Below are 12,705 nucleotides of genomic sequence, written 5' to 3'. Positions count from 1 at the left end.
TTTATATCTAGCTTTTCTAAAAGGTTTTGCTAACATAGTCAACATGAGCTAAAAACTCACACTTACTAGGAATTCCTCGTTGAAGACTAACAATTGCAATGATCTATCCCCGTCATGATGAAATTTCAAAGATTACTCGAGCCTGTCAGCCAAGGCTATAAACTTGTTCAATATATCAGTATAGTGTATGAGCAGCCCAGAACATCTATGGGTGTCATAGACCTAGTATTCCCTCAAACTTCCTTAGCCTAAATGGCCATAGTCCCTTTAAGAAGCTAGCCATGAAGAATCACATCCATGTAGCTAGTTAGTAGGGTGAGATCTTATTCATTAATAGAATTAACTAGACAAATCACTCTACCAACTAAGAATGGCCATGCACCACCACCCATAGAACCAAGAAAAAGCTCTCAATCTGTCAATCCTTACTATGTGTAGATCAGGTAAGTTTCCTCATGTTGAGTGAAATTAAGCTATAGGCTCCACTCTTGGTGGTGCCTTTCTATCAATTCCTTTAAGTTTTAGCCCTCTGACCATATTCCCCTTGAAACCCAAAAACTTTGATTTCACATAAGGTACCAATAGAGTCTTAAAAGTAACAGCCATTGATCCCTGGTCGACATCATTTATGGTAGAGACTATGATGGTATTTGATCATGTTCTAGCCCCTAACTTTCATTCTTGATTAATAAAAATATCCTTGGTAAATGCTTTTGCAGTTGTTTGTCTATTACAAATCCAAGAATTTCACCTTTGACTATGAAATACAAATGCCTCCGATTGTCTCTGTTAATCATTAATCTGATATCGAAGGCCAATGCAATATGACCAAAATCCTGTGATGTTATGCCATGCTAATGCATACAAGCAAGGGCCTGCTTTAAGCACTCTAATTTCTTCAAAGTAGCAGTGTCAAAGGAATGACCTAGCTAGTTAAGGCCAAGGGTACATCGCTAGTAGTAGGGACAAGTAAATCGATGCTTATTGTGAGGTAGACTAGATGACTTAACCCTAGCTCTAACTATGAGCTTTTTAACTGTAACAACTTAAATTTGTGCTATTGGAGCTAGAATTACTATGGCTACTGGCACCAAACTTGCCCTCTAATGGATCATCGCTAAAGGATTTAGATTGTACTCATTCCAATTGCTAGACTCATAAAGCTTAATATTAATATTTATTGTCAATAACTCCCTGTGTCGAGATTAGGTAATTTTTGCTCCTACTGCCTTCCTTGGATATGGTAGCTATTTTTCAAGCTCCCTCTCCAGAATCAAACCCTAACTCTCCATCACCCATCACCACCATAGTAGGCCACTATCCTAGCATCAAAACTTCATAGGGCAAAATTTTGAATGATGTGTTGCTAGCACAACACTAAGGCCATGCAATCCATCAAGTTATCATGAATCATCAAAACAATGGGCAAAGCTCGCGTCAACCTTTTATCTAATAAATGCATCCCTTTTAGAAGTTTAGGTTTATGCACGTATTAGCTCTAGTATTACTATGGTTATCCAAGTAATAGATACCATCAAATAAGCTATAACTAATTTAATAAGCCATCACGTATTCGCTCTAGTATTACTATGGTTATCCAAGTAATAGATACCATCAAATAAGCTATAACTAATTTAATAAGCCATTCATAGTTTCACAATCTGAATTAGTTTATAACACCACATAGGCCTCAATGCACCAACTAAGCAATGAAGGGAGCCAACATGGAGCACAAACATCTTGTATGTCAAGCACATAAAATGCATAGCATTAGATGAATAAGGTCGAGAGCCCATGCCCACAAAATGTTCCACATCTAAGAGCACTATCGAACACTAGTGCACCAATGCAGCCATGGAGGTTTGGGTGGCATAATTGGGTCACAAGGCATGATTGAGTTTTGACTCATAGCCTCTAAGGACATAAGATTGATGAGGAATGGCAAGACATCCGGTTTCCATTGATTTTGGTATGCAGCATCGGATCCTAATTGCACCCTAAAGGTATGATAACCACATAGGGGTAGATTGAAATGGATGATGGGTCAATAGTTTGATGCATCAAGCTTGGAGCCTGCCAACATGCACAACCATAGCACCACTCCTATGCCTATTACTACAAGTGATAGCATCCACACACATTGGTCTATAACCCACCCAATCGAGTATTCGACGAGCAAACAAATGAAATAATATGCGAGGCCATGCCACAACTGCTTGGCATGGGAAAAACACAAGCAATGTCCACAAGACTACCCCTACCATCCAATAGGCAACAATGGCATAGCATGATTGAGGTCTGACTCGTAGTCCCTAAGGACATAAGATTGATGAGAGATAGTAAGACATCCAATTTCCATTGATTTCGACATGTGGCATAGGATCCTAATTACACCCTCAAGGTATGATGACCACATAGGGGTAGATTTAAATGGATGATAGGTCAATAGTTTGATGCATCAAGCTTAGAGCCTACTAACATGCAAAATTGTAGCACCACTCTTATGCTTATTACTACAAGTGGTAGCATCCACACACACTAGTCTATAACACCCAATCAATTATTCAATGAGCTAGTAGATGAAACAATGTGCGAGGCCATGCCACAACTGCTTGGCATGGGAGAAACACAAGCAATGTCCATGAGACTACCCCTGCCATCCAATAGGCAACAGTGGCATACACCCTCAATGCTTAGTCTGGCCAAGACTGTACACACAAACTTTATTGTCACCATTCGAATAAGACATTGGTTGATTTAGGAACTTGTTCCTAAGGCCTTGGGTAGCATCAGCTACATGCATGGGCTCGATTAGGCCTAGGCGTTTTCATGGTTGATGAGAAAAGACCATGATATTGCCAAATACCCAATAGACTAGGATAAACCAAGCCTGCAACTATAGCTTCTACTTGCACTAACCCAAAGAGCCATTACCTGATTCAAAAACTTGGTTTAGGGTTTAAGGTAGGATTAACTGTAGGCATGAGCTTGAGCTTAGCATAGCCAAGCCCTTTTTACATATGCATGCTAATCGATCTAGGCCATGGATGCCTATGAGTCACTAAAGCAGCCAGTCATCAGACAACATGGCCAAAAGGCATGCATGCCCTAGATTTTGCTCTAGGGATGTTCCCAAAAATGTACACAATGATAGGCCCATCATGAACACCTAAAGAGCATTAGAGATTTTATAGATTAAAGGGTCTAAAATGGGGCCACTTTTGTCAAATAGGCATATCCCACACCAAGGTTTGTATGTGCCGATGGTGGTCAAGGCATGTGCCCTCACCAAGGCCTAGCATGTGCTAATGGTGTTTGAGGCAAGTGCCAGCAGAAAGGGCCAACATGTGTCGATGGTGTTCGAGGTAATTGCCTACACTAAGGGCCATCTTCTACTAATGCTAATTAAGGCATGTGCTTGCATTAGGTCCAGATTATGCTAATGTTAATTGAGGCATATGCTTGCACTAAGGGTTGGCATGTGCTCACACCAAGGGCTAGCATGTGCCAATTGTGGTCGAGGCAAGTGCCCATACCAAAGGCCAGCTTGTGTCGATGGTGGTTGATGCAAGTGCTCATACCAAAGGCCAGCTTGTGTTGATGATAGTCAAGGCATATGCTCGTACCATGTGCCAACATGTTTTGTTGATGGTCAAGGCATTGGCTAAAGTTTGATTTTAGGCCATGCTACACATGCTAGCCTCGAGCATGTGTTTTTGCCTAAGGCACAATCTTCGAAGCATCATTAGAGAACTTGATCAGTGGCATTAAAGGTTTTGATAATTGTGGGTAAAGGACCAGGGGTATGTGCACATGATGCGTGATGGGTACTGGTCCTTGACCTTTATATTGGTCCCCTCTCCCTCAAGGAACTTCAACAACTCATACCTCCTTAAAGAGCATAAGAGCTTTTACAAGTTCATAGGCAATAGCCATCCAAGTGTCTAGAATGGGGATGCTTTTTCCAAATGGCCACAAAATCTTCTACATTTTAAATTTTTAGCTAAATATTTTATGAATGCCAACAAAAATACAAGCATCAGGTACCAAATTTAAGGCCAAAACTCCTTTTAAAAAAATTTCAAAAAATCTTAAACCGTGAAAAATTCCAAACATCATGAAAAATAAAAAACAAGTCCTCTTGCCATGAAACTTAACATGAAAGCTTATGGGACCATTATATGAATTTACAAGCCATAAAAATGGCATTGGCATGGTAGAAATATAAAGATGTGCCTGAACCCACCTATTACTCAATTATAGTGTGTATGGGGTGTGGCTAGGCCTATGATACTCGCATGCAGTGCATGGCCCAGCATGTGCTAATGGTATTTAAGGGAATTACTTGTACAAGGGCTAGCTTAAGCCAATGTTGATCAAGCCATTTGCCAAGACAAAGGGCTAACAAGTCTTGATAATGGTCTAGGCATATGCATGCACTTAGGGTCATTCTATGTTAATGGTGGTTGAGGCTTGTGCATGTGTCATGATCCACAAGCTAGTCTAGACCCAAGGGTTCTCTTTGAGTCAAGGAGAAATTCTAGTTCTAGTGGTACTAGGTCTAACATCTAGAGGAACTAGGCCTTAAGGCCTGTTAGGGGCCCAGGTCATAGGGAACTAGCATAGAATAGTGGTATGGGTAGTGATCAAGACTCTAAAGGCTCAAGGATAGTGTTCAAGTCGAGCAAAGTTGAGCCAGGCCATGGTGTAGGTGTCGGTCCCTTTAACCCATGCTGTCAACACTTTTAGTGCTTCTTCTGAGTTACCTGTGGCACCCTCTCTTGTGAAAAATTTGGTTGTACTATAGAACTCATGCTGTGGCACTCTGTTGCCATTGCTTTCCCTTTATCATCTTTCTGAGAGGTCCCGATCCCTTAGCAGTCTCAACTAGCACTTGGTTACTCCTCATTGGGCCCCTTCTAGGGTTGTTTACCATTGCCACTTTACCTTTGGACAACCTCTCTTCCCATTTGATGGTTGAAAGCTTTGGGCACTCCCTAACCCAATGTGGACTGGCACAAAAATAGTAACTCATGGGCCCTATGCCTTTGCTGATAGTTTGTCAATCTTTCTAAATCTAGGCTTCCTCATAGCCTTTTCCTTTCTTAAGGAATTACCATCGGTGTCTCCCTCACTCTCTCATTTTTTTTTTGGCCTTGAAAACTTGGTGCACTCAACCTGAGTCAATGATTCTATAGCAACTCTAGCCCAACTCAACTTTTGAATGCCTTTTCATTGTAGCTTGAACTTGACCTACAGCACTAGTTTATTAATGAAATGCTTAGGCACCTTCACTCTTGATCATAAGCTTGCATCAGTAACCACAGTTGCTCATAATATAGCATGGTCAACTTTGAGCCTAGCTAGTTCTTCTCACAAGATTGTCACTATGGACTCCAATGCCTTATTATATTGCATGAGCTTCACTAGTGCCTTATTCAAAGGTCCCTCAACATCTCTAAACCAATCTATTATTTGCCAAATAACCTCTCACACTTCGCTAATCGAGTGCTTGTTGGCACATATCTTTCTAAAGCTTTCTGCCACTTGTCTGTGGGTGGGCACTCCTCAAGCACTTCTTTTTAGCCTCTTCTCTGTCTTCCCTAAACATGCTATAGCCCAAAACATGCTTGCACAACTTACCATAGTTCTTGCACACCACACTACAATGCCTGCATGCAAGTCCCCTAACTTGTACCAAGCTAACTCTGGCTCTTCACACCGACTTTAGCTCTTATGACAACTCTAGCTCCTCATGTCATGAATGGGGATCTATTGCACACTTTGAACTAAGGCTCTGGTCACCATCTTTGGTTTGATCCAGGCTTTGATACCCCTTAGTATTTGGTTTTGCTACCTACACCTAGCTCCCCCAAACTAGACTTTGATACAACTTGTCATACGCTGAGACTCAAGCTCTAGGATCGCATAAGCTCCATAATAGGGGAATGAACACTTTTACGTCCCAGATTAGTCTAACACAAAAAACAATGCATGATCACTCTAGACTATAGAGTTGGCTACCCAGTACATTGCAAAATAAAAAGGTATAATGAGTGTTTAAAGAAAGGCTAAAAGAACAACAGAAAGTTTAAGGCAAGAGTAAAGATGTTATTACTCAATGGTTCTAGTGTGTGTGTAATGACGATGGGGGACTCTCTTTTTATAGTTGGGTCCCCCTTATAATCAGAGCTTAAAATACATTCTTAAACTCTAGAGATTACAATCCTTGATTTTAAGGGATTTGGTGCTATTGCATGATCTTCGACTTACTAAATCATGCTAAGCACCAGGCCTTCTAAAAACCCTTAAATATAATCCTTCTAGGACTGTATTCATGTATGCCTAGGCTTGGGCCTGACCATGCACCCATACCTTGATCATTAATGCTCATGCTCGAGTCTAACTAGGTGCCCACCCATTGTTCACTAGTGTTTGTCCCTGGGCTTGGCTCAATCCTGCCTAACCTTATCCCTTTTCCTAAGCTTCTAGAGTCTCAATCAATACTTACCCCATTGTTCTAGGCTAGTTCCATGTGACTTGAACTTTTAACGCACTTTATGGCCTAGTCCCTTAAGCTATCAAACTCTATCCCATTAAAACTTGTACTGCTACTCAACTTGGAAAGAATCCCTAGGCCTAGACCAGCTTGCAAACCATGACACATGCACTGAGGGTCATTGGGTGATGATGGTGGTTGAGGCATGCACATGTGTCATGATCTGCAAGCTGGCCCAAGCCCAAGGGTTTTTTTCAAGTCAAGAAGCAGTTCTAGTTTTAGCGGGATCGGGTCTGACAACTAAGGGGACCAAGCCTTGAGGTGTACTAGAGGCCTAGGTCACATGGAACTAGCCTAGAATAGTGGTATAAGTAGTGATCAAGACTCTAGAGGCTTAGGCATGGTTTTCAAGTTTGGCAAAATTGAGCTAGGACTAAGTGCTAGTGTTGGTGAGCACTTATATGAATTTACAAGCCATAAAAATGGCATTGGCTTAGAAAAAATGTACAAATTACTTGAACCCACCTACTGCTCAATTGTGATTCCCATGGTTCATGGCCCGAGCCTAAGATGGGATGACCCAGCATATGCTGATGGTGTTCAAAGTAACTACCCACACAAAGGGCCAGTATGTGCTGATGATGGTCAAAGCATGTGCCAAGACCAAGGCCCAACAAGTTTCGATGGTGGTCAAGGCATGTGCATGTGTAATGGTCCACAAGCTAGTCTAAGCCTAGAGGTTTTCTTTGAGTTGAGGGACAATTCTAGTTCCAACAACATAAGGTCCAACAGCCACAAGGACTTATTCTTTAGGCCTATTAGAGGCCCAGGTCATGGGGAACTAGCCTAGAATAGTGGTATGGGTAATGATCAAAACTCTAAAGGCTAGGAAATGGTGTTCATGTTTGGCAAAATTGAGACAATCCCAGGTAAAGGCATTGGAGAGCGCTTATATGATTTTACAAGCCATAAAAATGGCATTGGCTCTATGGAAATAAGATGTGCCTAAATCCACCTACTGCTCGATCATGGTGCATATGGTGCATGGCCTAGGCCCAGGATACGTATGCAAGGTGCATGGCCTAGCATGCACCGATGGTGGTTGAAGCTTGTGCCAAACTAAAGGCTAACATGTCCCAATACGGGTCAAGGCATGTGCATATGTCTAGTCCACAAGCTAGTCATGCATAGGGGTTCTTTTCAAGACGAGGTGCAGTTATAGTTCTAGCAGGATAGGGTCTGATAGCCATGGGGCCTATTAGAGGCCCAGGTCATGGGGAACTAGCCCAAAATAGTGGTATTAGCAGTGATCAAGACTCTGAGGCTTAAGCACATTGTTTATGTTCAACAGAATTTAGCCAAGCCTATGTGCAGGCACTAGTGAGCACTTATATGAATTTGTAAGCCATTAAAATGGCATTGGCATGGCAGAAATATAAAGATGTGCTTGAGCCCACTTATTACCTAGTCATGGTGTGCATGGTGCATGGCCGATGCAAGGATACCCTCACATGATGTATGGCCCAACATGTGCTAATGTTATTTTAGGCAACTACCCATACAAAGGGCCGACATATGTTGATAGTGGTCAAAGCATGTGTTGAGTCCAAAGGCCAACATGTCTCATAATGGTCGAGGCACGTGCATGTGTCACAGTCCATAAGTTGGTACTAGCTTAGGGTTCTCTCTAAAGTAGAAGAGTAATTCTAGCTCTAGTAAGACAAGGTCTGATAGCTAGAGGGACCAGGCCTTAAAGCCTACTAAAGGCCTAGATCATGGGGAACTAGCCCATAATAGTGGTATGGATAGTGATCAAGACATACCAACCAAGGGTTGGATGCGATAGCCCATACCAACCAAGGGTTGGATGCTGTCGATGGTGTTCAAGGTAAGTACCTATGCCATGGGCTCTAACCTTAGACTCAGAATCCGTGTGGCCTTAGGCTTGGAATCACCTCCTTCTTGCCTAAGTCAGCCTAAAACACCAGCGTGCGGGCACTAGAACAATGAGAAGGGCTAATTGCACAAGTTTGAGAGAAACAGGAAAACAAGATAGTTTACTGAAATATACTTTGTATTCACTGAAATAGAAGTGTATGATGGTGTACAAATAAGGGTAGAGCAGCCCTCTATTTATAGTTTAGGCTCTCAGCTACACTTATGGCTAAATCCCTAGAATCAAGGCTAAAATCAAGGAATTACGAAGATTACAATCAATCAAGATTCTATCTCCTGATTCTAAGGGTCAACCAAATCTACCAAAAGGCTATTGCTGATCTTGTGATCTTCTAGAAGATCCTCTTACGTACCTCCCATTTTGGGACCTACTAAATGTGGTTCGAGCATCATGCAAGCCAGGCCTTGGCCTTACAGGCTGGCTTGTAGGCTATGCGGGCATTCTGGCCTTCCCTCCAAGGCCTTGTGCACTAACTCTTGCTAGTGCACTGGGGGTGTAGGCCTCAACCTCAGTTGCGCTTGCTGATTGTCATGAGCCAACCTTGTATAGGGCCATGACCGGGGCTTAGGTTGTCATGAGCCACCCATGTATAGGGCCATGACCGGGGCTTAGGTTGTCATGAGCCACCCATGTATAGGGCCATGACTGGGTAGATCTCTTGTGCTAGGAAAAGTGTCCCCATTTCAAACATTGTAATAGTTAGTAGTAGCATAGCTCTAAAATCTCTAAGGCTCTTTAGGGGGTAAGCAGGCAGCGTCCTGTTGGGTTATCTCACCGGTCGTGATCGAGCCTAAGCCATCCATCAAGGGCTGCCTCCCTGGCCCTGGCCCTGGCGATGGTGGGAAGTCCTGATGTAATATCTTCAATTTTAATGAAATTCATATTCAATTTGAATGTTTTGATTGTTGCCTTGATGTGTTTTTTCTTTTATCGATGTGAATGTGCCTTCTTGTGTGTGTGCTTGGGATTGGTCCCGATATGATTATGTCTTATTGCGTATGCTAGGGACTAACTATGGCTTATGGTTCTTTGTTCAGATATCAAATTATTGAGGGCTGGCTTGGGTGGGAGCGTCCATTCAAGTGCCGTACGGGCTATTGCTTGTTGAGAGAAAGCTTAGTCTGTGTCACGTGGTATCAGAACATGGTTGAAAAGTGCTAGAAATTGGATGAGATGGCCACAAGTGGTGGACCTAATTATCAATAGAGACTTGAGGAACTTGAGGCCACGGTGGCCATAGTGAAAACTCACATGGTGACTAAAGATCGATTGAGGGAGATCGAGACAACCCAGTGAGAGTTGTTCGATACTCTCCACAGCATGAGTGAGGAGGCTAGAGATGCCTTGAATGTTCTCCAAAGGGAGTTTGAAGAGCTCAGAGCACAAGTAAGCATCATACAAATGGTTGTGGCCAGATCGGGTTCAAGGTCGATGAAAAGGGGAAAAAGGGCCAAAGTCCAAGAGCTTCGATGTTATGAGGGGGTAAGGGATGCCAAGGAGCTTGAAAACTTCCTATTTGACATGGAATAGTACTTTCGAGCTGTACACATAGATTCAAAGGAAGACAAGGTAGCAATGGCATTGATGTACCTTACAAGGAAGGCCAAGCTATGGTGGCACTCCAAGTTTGTTAACGATGAGTGCCCGATTAAGACTTGGACGAACCTGAAACAAGAACTAAAAAACCAGTTTTTCCCTAAGAATGTGGAGTATATGGCTCGAATAAGACGTTGAGAATTGGTGCAAACAAGAACAATGTGAGAGTTTGTAAGGAGTTTTTCTACCCTGATGTTGGATATTCGAGACATGTTCGAAAAGGACAAGATGTTTTATTTTCTTGAGGGCCTCAAGCCTTGGGCCAGGACAGAACTATAAAGATAAAAAGTACAAGACGTGGCCACAACCATGGCTGCAACTAAACATCTCCATGATTATAATGATGGCTCTTTAAAATGGAAAAATCCTCCATCAGCTGGCTAGGTTGGATCGGCCCTTCAGTGGGGGATTAGACAGGAGGTCCTTTGGTAGAGATAGCACCCAACCTAAGATGAACAACGCAGTGATTTTCAAGCCTAGGCAACCACTGGCTTGCTTCCTATGCAAGGGGCCGCATCAGGTGGTCGAATGCCCACATAGAGGAGCCCTTAATGCCTTAAGAGCCTCATCTTAAGAGTCTATAAAAGCACCAAAGAGCATTAAAGAAGTTGAAGAGGAGCCAGCCAGGATGGGTTAAATAAGATTCCTCAATGCCCTCCACACCAACTAAGTGTAATAAAGAACAGGGTAGAGGCCTGATGTATGTGAACTTAATGATCAATGAGAAGGCCACTAGGGCCATGGTAGATACGGGTGCAACCGATACCTTTATCACACCAGAAGAAGCAAAAAGGTGTGGTCTCTAGGTTAGCAACGACTATGGGTGAATGAAGGCGATTAATTCCTCAGCCTTTACGATCAGTGGAAGTTCCAAGAATGTGATGACCAAATTAGGGCCATAGGAAGGAAAGGTAGACTTTACAGTTTCCCCCATGGATGACTTTGATGTCGTCCTCGGATTGGACTTCATGATGTTGGCTCAGGTGATCCTTATCCCTGCCATTAGCTGCTTGTTGTTCTTAGGGGAACACCCATGTGTGGTGCCAGCCACTATCTTACCAAAGAATGGGAAGAAAATGATTTCAGCTTTACAGTTCAAGAAAGGGGTAAAGAGAGCGGAACCCTCATTTGTGGCCATGCTGATTTACAAAGAAGGGTTGAGAGTGGAACCAATACCCAATGGCATGGAAAAAGTGTTGGAAGAATTCGAAGAGGTGATGCCAGAGATGTTGCCTAAGGTTCTACCTCCTCAACGAGCCGTAGACCATGAAATTGAGCTCTTTCCAGAAGTTAAACCCCCTACTAGAGCCCCTTATCGCATGGCCGCACCAGAGTTGGTCGAGCTAAGGAAATAGTTAGATGAACTTCTACAAGCCGGGTTCATTAGACCATCAAAGGCTCTTTTTCGAGTGCCAGTGCTATTTCAAAAGAAACATGATGGAAGTTTATGATTATGTGTGGACTACAGAGCCTTGAAAAAAGTCACCATGAGAAACAAATATCCCATCCCTCTTATAGCAGATTTGTTCGATCAACTGAGTCGGGCCAAGTACTTTTCCAAATTGGATTTGAGATCTGGCTACCATTAGATCAGAATCGCTGAGGGAGATGAGCCAAATACCACTTATGTAACACGGTATGATGCATTTGAATTCCTTGTTATGCCTTTTGGATTGACCAATGCTCCTACCACATTTTCTACATTGATGAATCAGGTGTTCCATGACTACCTAAACAAATTGTAGTCATCTATTTAGATAACATAGTGGTATATAGCTCCACTCTGGAAGAACATCAAGAACACTTGCGCCAGGTGTTTCAAAGACTACAAGACCACCAGTAATATGCGAAAAGCGAGAAGTGTGCATTTGCTCAGACCCAAATCCATTTTCTCGATCACATTGTCAAACGTGGCCACATTCGAATGGACATGAAAAAGGTTAAGGCCATCAAGGGGTGGATAACACTAAAGAATGTTAGTGAACTTCGCTCATATTTGGGACTAGCAAACTATTATAAAAGGTTTGTAGGAGGGTACTCTCACAAGACCACTACCCTTACGGAGCTATTGAAAAAGGATCATAAATGGTGTTGAACAAGTGAGTGCCAAGAGGCCTTTGAGGGATTAAAGGATGCTATTATGAAAGATCCCATTCTAGCTCTCCCTGATATTAAAAAGCCTTTCAAAGTTCAGACGGATGCTTCTAATTTTGCTATTGGAGGAGTGCTTTTACAACAACATCACCTAATAGCATTTGAAAGTAGAAAGCTAAGTAAAGGTGAGAGAAAATATACGACCCAGGAAAAAAAGCTCCTAGCGGTAGTTCACTGCTTGAGGGCTTGGCGACATTATTTGTTGGGTTCACACTTTGTCGTGAAGACAGACAATGCAGTCGTTAGCCATTTCCTCACCCAACCAAGGCTTACAGTGAAACAAGCTAGATGACAAGAATTTTTAATGGAGTTTGACTTTTGTTTTGAGCACACCACTGGAAAGACCAATCAAGCAGTGGACAGAGTTAACAACCCTTAGAAGAATTACCCCAATGGGGCTAGCAAAGTCACAACAAACATTCATAAGTTAACTGAAGATCATTTAGAGAAGGACCTACAAGCCATTGCTATCTTGAAGCTAGTTGAAAAAGGAAAGTCC

The 12,705-nt window shown here is 42.6% G+C and overlaps 1 pseudogene; it reads right to left on the bottom strand.

Annotated features, from left to right (window-relative positions):
- LOC149519444 (18S ribosomal RNA) lies at positions 1-1,635 on the bottom strand (annotated as a pseudogene).
- Positions 1,636-12,705: the final 11,070 nt, after the last annotated feature.

The sequence above is a fragment of the Durio zibethinus genome, chromosome 3 (assembly GCF_047325235.1).
Source record: "Durio zibethinus cultivar Kanyao isolate XHJ-2024 chromosome 3, ASM4732523v1, whole genome shotgun sequence".
NCBI lineage: Eukaryota > Viridiplantae > Streptophyta > Magnoliopsida > Malvales > Malvaceae > Durio > Durio zibethinus.
The sequence above is the reverse complement of the archived record's forward strand: the minus strand, read 5'-3'. Positions and strand labels throughout refer to the sequence as shown.